This window comes from Neopelma chrysocephalum, unplaced genomic scaffold (genome assembly GCF_003984885.1).
Source record: "Neopelma chrysocephalum unplaced genomic scaffold, ASM398488v2 Primary Assembly neopelma1_23, whole genome shotgun sequence".
Lineage (NCBI taxonomy): Eukaryota > Metazoa > Chordata > Aves > Passeriformes > Pipridae > Neopelma > Neopelma chrysocephalum.
In genome coordinates, this window is record NW_020897691.1 from 31,991,960 (window position 1) to 32,007,029 (window position 15,070).

Genomic DNA, 15,070 nt, shown 5'->3' on the forward strand with positions numbered 1-15,070 from the left:
GCTGTGGGTTTTGTGCAGCATCTTTGTGCTTGTGTTTCCGGGACAAACTGTACTGGCAGAGTCTGGGAAGTTGGAAGGGGAGAATAGGGCTCTGTACAATGAATGGGGAATCCTGTGCACAGTTGTCATTATCCTTTGCCACCTCCCAGCTCCACTGTTACAGCTCGGGCATAAAATTGATCACAGCACTCATTCAGTCATGGATTTTCCTCCTTCCAGTGCTCACCATAGACGCTCAGTCAGCATACACATGTTCCACAGCCTGATAGAGTCCTAAAGCTTCAATTCAGCAAAGCACTTAGGTGCTCCCCTTTCCCCCAAACCTAGCTGCTCAGTCTACACCTCTTTTACCACCCCCACCACGCAGGTTACATCCACCTGCAGGGAAACCTTCAGGCAAATCAGACAAGCTGCAACACTCCATAGCTCTAATCTGTCTGCTCCTTCCACAGATGTGTGTTTTGATCCATTGTAGGATCCATGCCTGGTAGTGCCCAAGGTCCAGGGGGCTGCAGCTGCAATATCACAGCACCATGGTCACCTCCTCAGCTCCATAACTGCCGGTGCTGAACATGACTGCTAATGTGATCCCCGAGATCCTGGCATGTGAGCTCCCAGCATAAAAAGTGATAAAAGCAGTGAATGGAGCACAGGTTGATCAGGCATCCTTTTCAACCCACCTGGATGCTGCCTCCATAGGCACAAGCAAAATCTGTTGCCCTGTTGGCATAGGATCCTTAGCTGGATGACTAAACTGCAGCAAAGTGAAACCCTCATTTTTTTAATGATTCATGAGTTGTATTTTAACAGAAACTGCTTTCTCTCTTGCTTCTAGCTGGTGGGCATCCTTTATGTTCCTTTTAACAACTGGGTAGTACATATAGTTGATACTCTTGCTCATTCATCAGAAAGAGAAGGCTGCAGATGGGTGCCAGTCAGAGCTGTCTGCAAGCAAAGCAAGCCTTGCTTTCTTTTGATTTCAGATTCACGTGTACTTTCTTACAGCCGTAAATCTGAATATCATGGATATTATAGATCCAAGGAAAATACTGAGTTGGGACTTATGAATAGACTGCAAAACACATTTATTTGCTTTGTGAAATGAGATTTCATCTCTTTTTTGGGAGGGGTCACTGTTTAGGTCTCAAATTGTCTGATTGGAGGTGGATGAGTGAGACTCCAAAGATAATTTGCTCTAAGGTTTGTAACATTGGCTGCTTCAATTTGTGCATTTGATCTATCTTCCCAAGCACAGTGTATGGTACAGGGTTTTCACCCTAGTATGGGCGACATTTTCCCTTCTGGAGGGTGGTATCTTCTCCTCAGAAAAAAAAAACCATTTGTGACATCCAGCCAACTTAGGGTAAACCTTACAGGGATTTCCTAATTCAATTTTGTTGTCTGCAGTTATGGCACACTGCCACCACTGTAGTGCAGAGGTGTCTCAATGTAAAAACATGTCACAGTGAAGGTGCTAACAATCAGAATGCCAAGAGGTAGTGCCTTGGAGCAGTCATTGCCCAGTGTTTCTGCAATACAAACTGAACACTTTAGGATTCCAGTCCCATTTAATGCTTCCTATACTGGGTATCAAAAAAAATACAGAAGCATCCACTGGAGTTGGAGTGCTACTGATAGTGCTGCACCCTGTACTTTGGCAAGCCTTTTGGTATGTGTGTTCCTTGAGCTCCTTTCAGCTATTCTTTTAGTTCTATTCATCTTCCTCTCTCAGCCCTGCTAGCAATTGACAGCTTTGAGGACTCAATGTCCCTTTTTTCAGCTGGTAGAAACAACAACAGCGGTAAGAGGCATGGTTTGAGGTCTTCTGCCTTAAAAACATCTTTCATCCCATCCCTGCATCTGGTGACATTTTATAAGTAGATAGGACAATCCAGACAAAACTGTAGTTTTATGATGCTCAGTTTCCATGACATACACACACACATAAACCCTGGAAAGGCTTTTTTTAGGTGATAGTATCAACAAGTGCAGGAAGATACCTGAATCTTGAAGAAGTGATTTCCCACTGAAAACAAGGGAAAATTAATTTGTTCTTGCACTGAGAAAGTGAAATTTAAACCAGGTGATAACAAAGGATGCACACTCCTGTTTTTGAAGGGAAAAAAATCAAAAAGTATGAGAAGTTGAAGTTGAAGCTCATCCTTCAGGCTGAACATCTAATTTGTTCTGTTGAGTTCCAGCTCTTGTTTCCTACTATCTCTTTCTTTCTGTTTCAGTGAAAGGTGAGCAAATGTTTGTGACCTCTCTTGTCTGAATTTTCTTTGGATATGAGGGAATTACATCAACTAACTCTAGAGATTGCAAGGGAGGAGATACTTAGTAGGGTATGACAATTAGAAGACTATATATGCACACAAGTCCACTGAATAAAGATTTGAAAGGCCAGGTCTTAAAATTTTATGTTAAACTTCCGGCCATTTATCTTATCTAGCCCTCAGTGATTCAAAAGCTTTCTCTTTCAAGAAAAAAAAATATTTGTTATTGTTACATTTTGCAGTAAAACAAACAAAACAAAAAAGGAAGAAGTCATAGTTCAGGGTCCTTAAAGTGACTCCCGCCACCAAAGAGATTGACAATAGAAATTAAAGAGGAGAAGCACCTCTGGGAAAGGCTGCTCTGCTGCTGACAGAGTGAGGAGCCAACTCCTGCCTCTGTGGCCTTCCCCTCCCATTTGCCCCACCTGGCACAGCACTGGGCGGCACGCCGAGTGGGGAACGTGCCTCTTCTCATATGGGTCTGGTGGTGACAGCAGCTCCTGGCCCCTGGCCAGGGTGGCTGTGGCCTGGGAGAAGCCTTCATAGATCTGAGAGTCATCTGCTGGCCCAACAGCTGCTCCTGGCAGGCAGGCAGGGAACTGGGACAGAGCAGCCTTCCGGGCACTAGGGCAGAGCCTCACGGTGGGGAGAGGAGATTGTGGGGCTGCAAGAGAGTTCAGTGGGGCCTAAGGCACGATGAGACTAGGGAAAAAGAAATGGCAAAGAGCTTTGTGCCCATTAGTATTAAGAAGAACTAAAGATAACTCTTTAGCACAAGAGGTGAGCGCATCTTGCCATGTCATGGTTTTGTTTTCTTCTTTTCTTTACCTAATGAAAAGCACTCACAAAATCAATATTGTTAATAAACTTTGGAAAAATATCTCCTCACACCTTTCCAAGTCTTGAGGTAATGAGGCCATTGCCAATGTGGTCATCTATTTGTCATCCACGGGAAAAAGTAGCAAATATTTTAAACCAAAGCAAGGGGTCACCCCAGTAACAGAAGAGTAACAAGAATTCCCCTGGTCCTTGGTAGACTAACACGCTGGGTATGTCAGCTAAAGTTCGGTCTGAAATTGCCTTGGGGAAAGTAGTCACACTGATCTAATAGCACCTACAGCTGCCTTCATGAGATTAGCAATAATGCAGAAATGAGGAATCATCCATTGGAGTAATTTTTTCAGGGAAAAGATTTATTGTAGTTTTTGAAGAATGCAGAAATTATGGTATTTCTGCAGATGAGATTAAACAATTTAGATAAACCATGGGGCTCAAAATTTTTACCTTTAAGTGGAACTTTTGGTCTGAGCCAGCTTGTTCTGAAATCAATGGAAAATGGGACATTTAAGTTATTCAAAACTATCAAAATTCTGATGCTTTAGCAGTACACTTGTCTCAAGAAGGCAGTATTGCCTTGTGAAGTTAGAGCATGACAAGACAGCAGGTGACAGCTAATTTTTATTTTTGCTTTGTGACACACCTGTGCCACCAGACTCCAGCTTGTCCTTGAAGAAGTCACTTAAACTTCCAGAGTCTCCCCTTCCCCGCACTTCCTTTTCCAATCAACTTCAACTGCCAGTGACCAGGTATGAGGCCTCTCTCTCAGTCTTAGCTTCTCAATCCTCCAGTGTTATGGGGACATAAATGAAAGCAGTGCCATATGAAAACACAGAACAGTTCAGTGTTGTGCAACTTGTCATGCTGAATTAATTATACAGAAGAAAAGTGGCAGTTTTGGGAATCGTGGTGAGTTTACTGCACAAAACCATGGTTTGTCTGCTGAAACCTTTCCTAGCTGTTCTTCATTGGGTGCAGAGTGTGGTTATCTTGGAATTTCTTTTGTTGGTAATGCAGTTAGTGTTGAACACAAAAGAAAAGGAAGCCTGGCTTTCTTCTGAAGGATTGATTATGCAACATCCTGAACCTGGCTACACTGGCATGTTTAATTTTATGAACACAAATGGTATTTGCTTACTTGCGTATATATCTACTTTTCAACTGTAACTACCATGTCAAGAAAGGTCTTGACAAAAGTTTCTACCATTCAGGATAATTTTTACTTTTTACTCTTTTTTTTTCTACCATTTTTAGTGTTACTTGACCCAATTTCTGTGTGACTAGAGCAGTTTGAGAACCAACAAAAGTGTTGGTAGGATCAGGGCCACAGACCAATAGCATTGTGGCCTTATCCTGTGAATAGCTGCCAGCTTTTCCATATTTAGCCCACAAGGTATTTAAGACTTTAAGTCAGACAGTAATACTATGAGGTAAACATTCTGTTTAATCAGGGTCTTAGATATTTTCTTGGCTGTGACCATCATGGAAAAACTTCTGAAGTAAAATTTGTAAAAGAAGGCTAAAGAGTCACTTTCTAATTTGATTATACAGTCTGGGTTTATGAAGAAATATGAAGTAGAAAGCACACCAGTGTTGCCAGATCAATCTTATAATGCCAACACCTTTGAAGGCAACGCTTACTAACTCTGCTCCAGAGCAGAGAAATAGTTTATGTTGTAGGGATCCCTGCTCAGAAGGGAGGAAAAACATAAGAGATGATTTTTCTGACCACCTATGTATAGATGGGAGCCTATGTGAAGGGGAGGTGTTTGTGGCTGTGCTCACAATATGCCAGTGGGTGTCAATTAACCTTGTATTCTGGTGGCTATTGAAGATGAACCATTAATCTTCTCTAAGAGATGTCTCACAGCATTCTGTTTCTAGTGTTTTAATATATCTGAAGAGATGCACAACTGTCACTGGTGACAAAGCATCTCCTGATCGTTGACCTCCCGTGAAAACTCTAAGTGTTTCTATTACAATCCAACAAACAGAACTGAACAATAAAAAGGAATCCAGAATGTGTTTAAAAGTATTTTTGTTTGTTGAATCACTGCACATGTTTTGCTACATTCAAAGTGTTTGGTATTCAGGTCTTGCCTGAAGCTAGTGACAAAAACACCTTTCATCTCTATAAAAGCTGAAGGCCTGCTTTAAGTGCTGTAGAAGCAAGTTCAGCACCTCTTGATGTGAATTTGGATATATGTAGGTGGATCTGTTTACACTTAATACATACAATGCCTTAATACACTCCAAGGCCAAGAGAATTCAAAAGCAACACTTGCTGAAAGCTCTCCTTCCTCCAGCTTGTTCCTCTGAACTTTGTACCTCATTGGAAAGCATGACAGCAAGTTTTCTATCCTAGCAATATTTTAATAAGGATCAATGTATCAAGACAAACTGGAAGATATCCAGCACTCCCCGTTCTCGATGTCTTCATTACAGCACAAATTTGATGCCTGTTTGATTTTACATGCTGTATTTTACCTGATATATATGGTGAGGTAGTTGACATATTCATTCATTGTTCTCCCATATGTGTTGCCTAACAACTGTGCTGAGAATAGCAAAACATTTCAGGGACTTCTCCTGCCCTTGTTTTACCCTGGAAAAAATTTGCTGTTGAAATGCACATCTTAGGAGTAAAAACAAGTAAAAGGAAGGATATCTCATTGATTTGCAGATTTCTGTTTGTTAGTTATGCTAGAGCCACTTCATCAACTTCAGTGGAGTTGGCTTAGACTTCTCCAAAGGTGAGTATTTCCACATTTGGCTAAGGAGACACAAGAATATGTTTTCTCTCTCTCTTATAACAGCTTCCAGACTGAGGTCTGCATGGAGGAGCGAGCTGAAGTATCCACAGCAAAGGCAGGCTGTATGCTGTGCTTTCAAGGCTCCAGCTGCACAGGAGCTGCCAGGACTCCATGTAACAGGGTGCACTGATCTCTCCCTTTGGGGATCAGATTTGCTAAGTGCTCAGTGGCAATGAAGTTCTCCTGGTGACCAGGCTGGTATTGCCTTCCCTGCACAGTCTGTTAAAGTGCACAGACTATTATTCATCTATTCAATTAATTGCTAAGGAGACAGAGAAAATATGTGCCTGGAGAAGAAAATGAAGCCATTTTTATTTGCTGGCTAATCAAAATCCAATGGCTTTTGAAGACAATGTGAAATGATCGTTAATTAGGAGGGATACTTAAATCTGGAGCTCAAAGAACCTTGTACAAGCCAAGGAAAAAAGGCCTGGAGGACAGAATTTGTTCTCCCAGGTTGATGAGTCCTTTGTGGACTAAGCATAAGGAGGTGTATGTGGACCTGGCCTACAATGCATCTCCAATTTCCAAAGGCAAATGTATCTGTAATCTGCAGAGATTCAGTACATTGCAGAATATGGGTCCCAAAGAGTAACAGGTTAATTTGATAGCAGCTTCAGTGAATAGTAGAGGGTCTTTAAGTGAGGGTGGATTGAGACCACGACTGCCTGCTCCTTGCTTTCTCAAGCTCTGAAATCAAAGAATCCATCAAAATACCATGTGACCATCCAAGCAAAATGCTCTCCCCACTCTCCCCAGGGCAGGGTGTATGTGCTCCTGTACAAGCAAGTTGAGGAAACACTTAAATGATGGGGAGGCTTACCTGTGGCCACTGCTGTGCACATACCTGGGGCCATGCCCAGGGAAGGGCTCTGAAGCTGTGCTTACGATGAGAACAGTGGGACAGTCCTGGTGAAATGCAAAGGCATGCGGAAAGGGCAGGGCACATGCTATAGGGGCTGATACACTGGTCTAGGGGGAAGCAAAACACACGTTCACTGCACAAAACCTGCCAGATGGTTCACAGCAGCACAATCAGGGCCTGCCCTGATGGATATTCCCAAGATGAGGCTGTGCAAGGCAAAGGTACCTGGATGAAAAGGAGCAGGGACAGAGGAAAGGTGGTATAGCTGTGGTCAGGAGAAAGACAGACTGGGAAAGGATGGCTACATGGAAATGCACGAGTCCCATGCCCTGTGGAGCAGGATGTGCCTAGCCACATAAATTTTTTGTGGTTTTTTGTTAGTCTTTATCCCAGAAGGGAGATGGCCAATGGTTTCTATTGAAACAGGTCCTATTCCTCTATGTTATATTAGTTGTTTGTCCTGCTAGCATCTTGGGCAGGGCACCTGTGTGTCTGTGTGGTGACCCGAGCGTAGCCACTGTCATGAACCAGGTGGGGTATACTTAGAAGGTGCTTAAAATGACTATATAGGGCAGTAAAATAAAACAAAATTAATTTCCAAACTAAGAAAAATCTGTCTGCTGGTCTCAAAACAGTCAGTGCCCTTAGCTTGCAACAGACCTTTTCTTTGTTTCCACTAAAAAAGAAAAAAAAAAGCTGATTACAAAACATACTGCCAGTTGTGTGCAGAGGAGTGGATCTAGGATGCATATATTTCTCTTGCAATGGATATATACAAAGTATAATACTTGAAGGTATTATAAAAGTGAAAGTATATTCTGCAAATACATAGAAATAATGAAGCATTACTGCCTGTTTTTTAAGAAGAGTATCCATGTAATACTTTGTGAGTAAAAATCTGTGATTTTGAGGAGAATTTTTGCCAGCAATATGCTGATTTATTAAAATAATTATGAGGTAACCCAGTCAGCTATAGGGAAACCTGAGAATAATAGAAAACAGCAAAACTAGAGCAACTTAGAAAGTAGCATACGATTTTCCAAGAGTCAAGGAGCTGGGGTACTTCTCTCCTGGGAAATAAGCACTTTAATATTTGTAGATCTGACCCCAGCAACTATCTTACTGATTAGTCTGAAAGACAGTGCTCTGGAAGGGCACGCAGAGAACTCCATGTGATAATTTCCTGGAATTTCTGGATTGAAACAGATAAGAGCTGCATGTTGTCATCTGTGAATTGATGTGACCTTTTGCTTGCAAGCTGATCAGACTGTGATCAACAAAGAACCATGCTCAGAAGTGTTAAATAAAGGACTCAATGAGTTAAATTTGGGAAAAAGAAGAAAAAAAATTCTGACTTCAGTTCTACATAGATTAAAGTAGTATTCACAGATTCCCTCAAAGAAGAACTGCTTCCTGGTCAAATTTACTGTCTTATTCCTACACGTTAAATCATATTAAAATGTGCGTACTGGTCAGAAACTTTCAATAAAGTAATATCTGTGGTTTCAAGAAGTACAAGAAAAAAATTAGACATCTACAAATACGTCATATTTTGCATTTTCTCCTTGAAAATGAGGAAATATAGATGTGATAAGTAACATTTTAAAATGTTATGGTTTTGAAGAATGCACCTTGAAACTATACAAACCATAGTTATTGTTATTCTTCACAGAGAAAATTGGAAGAGAGATTCAAGAATAAGTACTTACTCTTAATTTATAAAGTTTATTTATTTTCATTGACTTTTATAGAAGTAGTTATACAGGAAAGTTTGTGAACAAGGGCGGAAGTGTTAAGACAAAAAGTGGAATATTGTCATGAATTTTAATAAAGTCAGATACAGACTTTACTATGTCTTCATTCCAGTACCATCCTACTTGTCCATGACAGTCACAAGTCCTAACACCAAGCTGCATTTGAGCAATGATGTAGTTTAGTGTGAATTTGGATAAAACATTTGTAGGAGAAAAACTATTTAGACCTTCAGGCCTGCATGGAGACATTTTAGTGTCCTAGTACAGATGTATTGGGTAAGCATGCGGCCAAAAGCTGAAGGCTGAAAGTTCATGCAAAGCACAGTGAGTTCCATTGCTACAGAATAAAATCATTTCCTCTCAAATGGCTTTCCAGATTTGTCACTAAATATACATGTGGACAGCCTTCCCACCAGAGACCATCTATTCAAAACTGTGTATGAATTTAATTTATCACAGCAAATATATTTCCCTGGGAATATAGAATCATAACGTTATAGAATAAATTTGCGTTGGCCAAAGGTTCTGCAGTCAAGTTCCCTGCTCGAGACAGGGCTCCCTTCAAAGTTAGAAAAGGTTGCTCAGTGCTTTATCAAGCCAAATATTCAAGAATAGATATCAACCAGCTTTTCTGGACAAATGTGTCAGTGGTTTTCATAAAGGATATTTTCCTCATGTCCAGTCACCAGTTCTATTGCTGCAACTTGTGACTGTTGCCTCTTGTCCTTTCAATTATATCTCTCCCTCTATCATCTCCATAAAGCCCTGTAGATACAGGGGTAGAAGACTGCCGTTAGATTCACCTGCTTGCTTTGTCTTCTACAGGCCAGAGAAACACATCTCCCTCATTTTTTCCTGTTGTACGGGATGCTCCATACACCTAACCATCCTGCTAGTTCTTTGCTGGACTAGTTGCAGACTGACCATACCCAGCATCCAGAACACTGCTCTCCCAGGCTGCCCTGCTCCTGGCTGGGGTGGTGGAACAGCTGTGTCTACAAAATCCTGCCCTGTCACCCTAGGAGAGCCCTCACTGTTCCTGGTCCCCAAGGAAGTCCCTGAAAATTCCAGATATATACTCACAAGAGCAGATGAAAAGAGGAATAATTCCTTCCTTCAGCCCACTGCTTGAATTCCTACTATCCACCATGATCACTGCTGTCCGGTGGCTAATCCTCTGAGCCACTTCTTCTCCAGCCTTCTTTTAAGAGACATCTCTAACTACCCTTACAAAGCCTCTCTGGTAAAATGGTTGTCATAGTGGTTCCCATTTTCCATTATTTCTATACAATGGCAATTGCAAGGTGTATTTAGTCATACAACTTACTTTATATGTCCTGATTTTAATTACCAAGGTGCAAAGGAGAATGTGTAAACCACTTGATAATAACACGTGTTAAAAGACCTGCTGGAGCATTTATTAGGAGAGCATTTCTTTCTCCTTTAACATGTCAATGTATACAGGGAGGATGGTTTTCCTGTTCCTTTTGAAAAGAAAAATATTAGGCTTTGATTCTCTGGTTTCTTTTCATCTTCATCTAGCTTAAAAAGCTTTGGGAAAGGAATACAAAACAACAGAATAGCAAAGAAATCACAAAAGGAAGATATCAATAAGAAGCACCACTGACTATTCTCTAAGCAGTTTCCAAGCAACTTTTAATGGAAGGTCAGGCACAAGCAAGATAAAGGGAGAAAAAACCAAGACATTATTTCATACAATAAAGTGACTGTGAATGCTGCCAGTTACAGAGGAAATAGATTGGCCAGCCCAAGCACTTATTTATGTTTTCTTGTGAATACAAATGAAAATCCTCTACAAAGGGCACTATCAAATTTGAGCGGGAGTGTTAATTCCAACAATAGGTTTGCAATACTACTCTGAGAGCCTTTCATCACTGAATATGCAATGTTGACTTTGCAATGATAATAATCATGTTGGACTCCCTCAGCTCCTTCTGTCTGAAGACCTATAGTACTTTTTGTCTTTAATTAATCATGTCTTACATTTGCAGCTCCAAGTAGATTTGGCATGAGTTATGTGGATGGAGCAACTGAGGCATAGAGACATGGAGTGACTTTAATTGCTGTAGCTATCCACAGACATGCTAACACAGAGATTGCAATGGTCAGAGGTGTGCCTCCAGTCAAGAAGAGACTGGAGACACTGTGCAGACAACCCTAGCTACCAAGCACTGTGAGCTCCCCACCACAGTTCCCAGAGGAAAGAGATAGAAGTTGTATCTGAAGTGCATATATCTGTATGTGTAAGTCATGTATGATGTCTACTTCTTTCTTCATCCAGCATCTGGCAGCCTTAGGCAGTCGGTACCTGAAATAGTCCTTTTGAACCTGAGTGTCATACCAGGCAGTCTGAATGCATCACTTTGGTCCTAAAGTCATAGAGCACAAAGCATCCCTCTCTATTCTGTGGCTTGCATTATGGTCAAGAAGCAAAACCCCTTGTGTCCATGCCACGAAAAGCCTTAGGAAGGATACCAGGAGTCGATTTGGAGGTTTGAAAATTGAAGAAGCCCAATTATTAGTTACTTTGTGAAACTTGGCCCATGGAGCAGCAACAGCAAGTGCAAACCAAAACTTTTCTGTTTAAGATTTAGTCTTGGAGTAAAATGTTTAGCTGACAAGATTATAGAATCATAGAAACACCTAGGTTGGAAAAGACCTCTGAGATCAAGTCCAACCCTTGATCTAACACTCCTGTGGTTACTAGACCATGGCACTAAGTGCCACATCCAGTCTCATCTTAAAAACCTCCAGGGATGATGAATCCACCACCTCCCTGGGCAGCCCATTCCAATGTCTGATCACTCTCTCTGTAAAAAATTTCTTCCTAATATCTAACCTTAACCTCCCCTGGCAGACCTTAAGACCATGCCCTCTTGTCCTACTGCTGGTTGCCTGGGAGAAAAGACTGACTCCCACCTGGCTACAACCTCCTTTCAGGTAGTTGTAGAGAGTGACGAGGTCTCCCCTGAGCCTCCTCTTCTTCATGCTCAACAACCTCAGCTCCCTCAGCCTCTCCTCATAGGACTTGTACTTGAGTCCCTTCACCAGCCTCATTGCTCTTCTCTGGACCTGCTCCAGCACCTCAGTATCCTTCCTGAACTGAGGGGCCAAGAGCTGATTAGGACTCGCAGGACAACTGGTGAAGATGATAAAGGTTGGTTTGCTAAAGCTTCACTTCTTATGGCTGGCTGTTCTGATGTTTGCGCCAAGATGATACTACAGTCTGTCTCTTCACATGGCACTGATACTTAGTTCTCCCTCCCTATCCAACCTGTCTTCAGGTTAAAAAAAAAAAATAAAGGGATGTGAAAAAACTGCCTGAATTTTAATTTTTACCCAGGGAAAATATTTTTGTCAGGAGTTACTTATGATGAAGTTCTGGGTCAGTATGCTACATGCTCAGGGGCCTGAACAGGAGCATCAAGAATCATTTAGGAACTGGGAGGTCCTCAGCCTTGATCCTGTGTAGCAATCTTGGATACTCCTAGGACATTCCAGATTCTTGTACCACCTCTATCTAGACACTGTTAGCTAAGAGATTTAATATTGCCAGACTGAAAAGACTTTTTTGCTATCTGGGAATAAAGTTCACACACACACAACAGAGAGACTGCAATGAATTGCTGCAGCTAAACACGAGGCTCTCAGAAGCACCTCTCTGCACGTGCTCTTATGTGTGCTTTCTGCAGCTGAGGGGTGATGCCGAGGCCACTCTCCTTGTTCTGGGTCCTTACTTGCAAGGACACCTGGTTCATAATCCAGTCCACTGGGATCCTGAAGTGGAGAGAAGTCACATTATGACCTAGAAATACATGAGAGAGAGTGGGCAGATAGTCCTATATTTTAAGTCTGAGATTTGAGTACAAGTTTACAACTCAGATGCCCATATTACACTTCATTTGGACAAACTGATTACAGATATTAAAGTTAACAGACCAGCTTCTTAACAAGATTTCAGCTACTGAAGTCTACTCATCTTCTACTTTCCGCTGTCAGTCATGCACATAATAAGACTTTCCAGAGGGCACAAGAAACAATCTCAGAATTCATTCCATAGTATGAACAGGTTGGTTATAACACCTTTTATTTGTCCTAAAAATAGACTGAGTGAAGGTTTGAAGGACAGTTTCTGATAAACAAATCTGTTTCTGTGTTCTTAAAATGTGCTATGAATGACAGTGCTTTTTCAGACCAAGGATAGCCAATGAACCAGGGTACTCATGTCTGACAACATACACTTATGGAAGATGCTGATATAGTTCAGCAATCGTTGTCTTCAAAATGCACTCAGATGTATCTGAAAAATGCTGTAAAAATCTCAGTATTTTTAAAACACTTCTCCTATTAGACATGATTTTTTATTTTTTATTTAAATCACAGCCTTTTCCAAATTGTATGCAAACTGCATGCATCCCAAGCTTCTGCATGCAAAGAAGGACACTAGTGAGAGCTAATTACATCCTAACTCAATGTGCTGAATCCAACCTCAAGCAGAGGACAGATTTTTCACAAGATGTGCTCAGCAGTGGACTAATTATCAGGGGTGCAATAACATCTTAGACTGGTGCAGCTGGTCTTCAGGAAATTTTAAAGTAAGACCTCAGCCAGTGTGATTTGTTCTACATATAGGCTGATACAGGGACCAACAGTTGAGCTTCCCTCTGCTCTTTTCCTCAGCCGCACTAGATCAGCTTTGTGTTCCAGACCCACTCAGGTGAGGTGACCTCCTGCGCTGAAGTCGGTGATGCAGCTGCCACAGCTAGGTCAGAAGATGGATGTGAGATGAAATTTCTACCTCAGAGTATGTTGATACTGGTTTTATCTGGGCTGCCCTGCTGTCCTCTGCAGAAGTGTCATACCCAGCTCTCAGTATATGGGTATGTTGTGGATAAGTGGTTGAGAAGTGGTTTGGCTGGGTAGCACATATCTATCAGAGGCTTGTAGTAAGTGTCTCTTCTAAATCAAAAAGTTAAAAGAATTCCAGTATTTTACCTACTAAGCCTTTGTTTTCTTTGCTTGTTTTTAATCTAGTATTGTGAAAACTTAGTCATGATGGGAAAAAAGCATCTTGAGGCCCATGCAGCGGCAATTATCTTAATTTAAATTAGTTTATGGAAGTTATTTATCGTGATTTGATCTTGCACTACATGAGACAGCATTCCTCATGTCTGCTCACAACACTTCTTCCTGCCTTTATTATCTAATTTCTTCTTTACCTGCTTTTAGGTTTGGGGGGATTACTTTCAGAGTTACTTGAGATTTTTTTCAAAGTAATGACCTGCACAGCAGCTAGCAGCTAGGCTTCTTAGTGGGACCATGGTATATATGTGTTCCACAGAACTACTTGCTTCCTTGTTTCTGAGGGGAATTTAAAGCTCTCTTCTCAGACTCCATGAAAAATCTTTTGAGTATTTTAGAAACCATCTCAGCTGGAACAGGGTTTCTTTTGAGCCAACAAAGCTAATGGGGCCTAATAAAACTCCTTGTAGCTAAGGAAAAGGCATGACTGGATGAAATCTCTGAGAGGAATTAACTACCAGAAGGAATGAGTTTAAGCCCAGTCTAAGTTGTTTTTGGAGCAGCTGAAAACATTTTAAAAACAGGCTTCTTGCAAAAACCAAAGAGAAGAAATTACATCAATAATAACAGGAAATTTGGGACTTTCAACTGATTCTCTGCAGTAAGCTTTTAAGAAAACTTTAGTAATAGGACAAGAGGTAAAGTAATATTATGACTATAAAGACAAAGGACTACAGGTAGGAGTAAGAAATCTATCTTTCTAACTGCTGCTTTCAGGGCAGTGTTGTCTTTAATAATAACATACAGATCTACCTTTTAATTCCTTACCTGTCTCCACCTGCCCAAGATCAAATCTTCTCTTTTCTATATCATTTAAAGGATGTTTAGTAACTGTTTCAGGATTTATCTGGCTAAAAAATGACTCTTCATTTTTACTTCCTACAGCTTTCTCTAACACTGTACCAACATATTGTCCTGCAGTCAATCCTGTTCTCAGTCCTACTCTTCTCCCAGCTTTTGGCAGAGGAGTGAATGCAAGATGTTGTACCCCGAGTCTCCTAGTAGCTACTGTACTCATCATGACTCTGGTACCATGTTCTTCCTCCCTCTCTTATGCTATTTGTGCTTTGGTACAAGTGTGTCAGGCAGTTTAGTGAGTCATGCTGTTTCAAGACAAAACAGATGTTTTTGGAAGATTTGGTTTTCAGCTGGGTTGGTTCCCTGAAGAACCTCACTGTAAAGTTTCATGGACTGTAGTGTCAATATGTGGGGAGAAAACATCTGGACTTCAGCTGGGTTAAGGTGCTGCAGAGGGGTACCTTAATAGATGACATTTTCCTGTATGATTTATCAAAAATGTAACCTTTCTTGTTCACTATACAACTTTCATTACTGCAAAATCACTCTGTTTGGTGTCGGTTTAGGAATGGTATTCCCCAATTTAGTGTTCCCACTGAGCCATTCCAAACAGTGTGCCGCTCA

At 41.2% G+C, this 15,070-nt stretch overlaps 1 long non-coding RNA gene across 2 annotated transcripts in view; it reads left to right on the plus strand.

The window, feature by feature from the left end:
• Positions 1-15,070, plus strand: part of LOC113972021 — a 61,289-nt gene that overhangs the window by 12,374 nt on the left and 33,845 nt on the right. Inside the window, exon 3 of one of the 2 annotated variants that reach the window (XR_003535739.1) lies at positions 14,534-14,599. The exons of the other annotated variant lie outside the window; for it this stretch is intronic. This is a non-coding gene — a long non-coding RNA (uncharacterized LOC113972021). Of the gene's footprint in view, positions 1-14,533; positions 14,600-15,070 lie in introns of those variants that run through there. 2 annotated transcript variants of the gene reach the window in all.